The 3,116-nt window shown below is 47.4% G+C and overlaps 3 non-coding genes across 3 annotated transcripts; 1 reads left to right on the forward strand and 2 right to left on the reverse strand.

Moving 5' to 3' along the window:
• Window positions 1-522: 522 nt before the first annotated feature.
• TRNAP-UGG (transfer RNA proline (anticodon UGG)) lies at window positions 523-596 on the reverse strand. Its single transcript has one exon. It is a non-coding gene; the product is annotated as a tRNA-Pro (tRNA).
• Window positions 597-1,358: 762 nt separating this feature from the next.
• TRNAG-UCC (transfer RNA glycine (anticodon UCC)) lies at window positions 1,359-1,429 on the forward strand. Its single transcript has one exon. It is a non-coding gene; the product is annotated as a tRNA-Gly (tRNA).
• An 897-nt stretch (window positions 1,430-2,326) lies between these two features.
• TRNAR-UCG (transfer RNA arginine (anticodon UCG)) lies at window positions 2,327-2,400 on the reverse strand. The gene has a single exon. It is a non-coding gene; the product is annotated as a tRNA-Arg (tRNA).
• Window positions 2,401-3,116: the final 716 nt, after the last annotated feature.

The following is a 3,116-nucleotide window of genomic DNA, read 5'->3' on the forward strand; positions in this document are numbered from 1 at the left end:
GAGGGGTAGCAGAAGTATTTACTGGTTCTCCAGGGAAATATGTTAGTTTAACAGAAACCACTAAGCTAAGGGATTTCAAATGATTCTTCCTGGGGAATTGGATAATCTCCCGCGCAACATCGATGAAGCCACCACAAAGGCTGCAACCTTACAAGTGGAGGGTCAATGAAAGGGATGGTACTGAATCTTCGTGTAATGGCTCCTAATCGAACTGTTCGGAATTCTGAGGTTCGAGAAATCGTCCCATCTACGAGTAGTGGCCAGGTTGGCATATGGCCCAATCACGCTCCACTTCCTACAGCTTTGGATATGGGAGTCCCGAAGGTACGTCACGATGGAAAGTGGTCCGCAATGGCGTTGATGGGTGGTTTCGCCATGGTAGACAGTAATCAGGTAACAACAAAGGAAAAGAATGGTGGAAAACCCACTTCTTGAGCATTTATCCCGTCTGTAGTAGCTGGGAGATTCCCACGAGTGAAAAGGGGACGGAGCGAAATGTTACCTGCCCAATGGCGGCAGTAATCGAGGTGACAGGATTCGAACCTATGGCCCTCTGTACCCAAAACAGATGCGCTACCAGACTGCGCTACACCTCGTGGGCCATCCCCAGTAATGGTTGAAGGCCGGCTACAGCGATCGATTGGCACTTGGCACCCGATCTCTTATCACTCAATCTCAGGAAAGGAAAAGGGCCATTTGCCTAAAAATTCTTATGTCCCTGCATGCAAGTCGCACGGCCTAGCTTTGTCTTTCGACCGAGATTGGACTGTACGTCTTTCTCACCTTTCATTCAGGGTCAACGTTGGGCCACAAGTGAAGTGCCATGGAATGGTGCAATATTCGAATTTCGATCTCTTCGCGGAAAGAGCGAAATGACGCATTAGCACGAGATGGGCTGATTAATATTAGGCCTACCAACGTGCCTTCTAAGCCCGTGAGGGCAGCCGGGATTTGTCAGAATTTGGAATTTTGTGTTGTTTGAAAAGATTTTACCCCTTCGTTTTTCAGATAAATCACGCTGTCGTTATATATACGTAACTCCTTTTCCAATTGTGGTGATTCGGGGGACCCCATCAAGCCAAGCGTAGCGCGGCAGGTCAATAATTTTTCCATTCCGAATTCTTGTTGGTTTGGCTTGATTGCTCTTGAATCGGAGAGATACGAACGGGAAGTTTTCATCGATAGCGTTCCATGAATTATCGTATATGAAATGAATTGAACACGAATGATCCATCACTCACATTCTACTAGGTGCTTGAGCGGGGCAAAGTCTTTGCGCATGGAAGGCCAAGCCCGCGCCTCGGCCGATTCGTATTATAGGAATGATCTCTTTATAACACCCCGGGAACGAAACTTAGGCGGATATAGATTAACGGTAGATTATCTGCCTTCCAAGCAGAGGATATGGGTTCGATTCCCGTTATCCGCAACTGACAGGTAGGACAAGGGATGGCTACAGGTCATGGCTACGGGAAAACCAAAGGTGCCATTTATTTGAAAAATCTCGTATATAGAACAAACACAAATTAAACCTAATGGTTGGTCATTGTCCTAGCAACCTGGAAGAACACTTCGAAAAAGAAAGCGCTACGTTTTCAAAACTTCGAGCAGTGGGAACAAGTGTGCGAGGGATAACTTCTGACCCGGTATTGTCATTTCTAATATCACTGATTTCTCCAGTGATAGCGGCATACGGTTGGCGGTATACCATTAGGAAGTTCTTCGATGCTTACGACCCTCGTGCAGGGGGTTTCAGCAAGTGACACTCAAGTTGGAGGTGGGGATGCCGAAGGGCTTTAAGTTCGAAACTGATGGGGGGTTAGTGGAGGGAAACGACCGGACCCTCCCTAGCAACTGCCATAGGTTGGTTACCTTAGGGACTCTCCCTAGCGTACTCGCTAACTGACTGGCTTTCGTAGCACTGGACCGGCTAGGCTACCGAGACTCTCGCTAGCACTGGACCTGATAGGCTTACCGGGACTCTCGCTACACTGCTGTAGGTTAGGGACGGAAGGAGCCCACCAACGCTGCTACTGATTGGTTACGGAGCGGACTCTCCCGGCACTGCTATTGGTTACGCCGGGAAAAGAGTTAGCTAATTCGCTTATTTGGCTAAAAACAAGTTCGGAAGCGAGCGGAAGCGAGCGATTAGCGTGGTGAGATTGAGGTTTCCCTTATTTATAAGGTTATCAATGTGGTTGTGATGAAAAGTTTCCGATATTCCGTCGGCAAGGGCGAAGGGTAAAAAGGCGCGCTAAGCGCATTTTTCGACTTTTATTGTTGGCAAATACAACACAAGGATTGAGCCGGAAAGGGGAACGGAGTGTGCACCGAAGAGGACTCGAACCTCTAACCACCTGGTTCGAAGCCAGGTACTCTATCCGATTGAGCTATCGGTGCGGGGGGGGGTGACCCGCGAGGGCCACCCGTGAAAATAATCAATTAATGGAGAACAAGAAACAAGCGGAAATCTTTGATAATAACTAACAAGAGGATTCTAAGGAGAATCAAGATCCGATTTCGTGTGACTTCATGGTGAACATGATCTGCCAGAATCTCTTCCATTCCCGCATGAATATACCGAAATAACATAAGATTTAGCAAAAGCAGAGTTGGAACATTGGTTATAAGAAGAATTGGGACTAAACGAGCTGCAGTACTTCTTTGAGCAGGCCAATAATTTAAGGTTCCTCTGTGAGCTTTCGTTGCCTTTATATTAGAAGCATTTGTTCTGTAATAATGCCATAAACCCCTTAGGATCAAGGAAAGTAGCAAACTGATGACTAAATAGAGATAAATAGGGGCAAATTCATAAATAGGAGGAAAATAAAAAAGAAACACATTTGGCTCGAAATAATCCCATATTCGCACGTCCAACCCCAGGTTTACCTTTTCGGTGATCTCGGTTACGGTGAGTTCCCACTTGATCCCAACTCGTGTCAATAGGGGCAGGATAGGCTGAAGGCCTCGGCGTGAATTTGGAAGCGGGGTTTGCCACAGGGGGGCGAGAGCCCAGTCTATAGCTTCCATCAACTCATCGAACGGCGGTCCGAATTGCACCAAAGGCCTCGCTACCGATTGCATATCCGGCAGGGTGGCGTCACGGATAACAAAAA

Source organism: Dipteris shenzhenensis, unplaced genomic scaffold (assembly GCF_047967505.1).
Source record: "Dipteris shenzhenensis isolate YYH24624 ecotype China unplaced genomic scaffold, Dip_SZ_1.0 scaf0101, whole genome shotgun sequence".
Classification (NCBI taxonomy): domain Eukaryota; kingdom Viridiplantae; phylum Streptophyta; class Polypodiopsida; order Gleicheniales; family Dipteridaceae; genus Dipteris; species Dipteris shenzhenensis.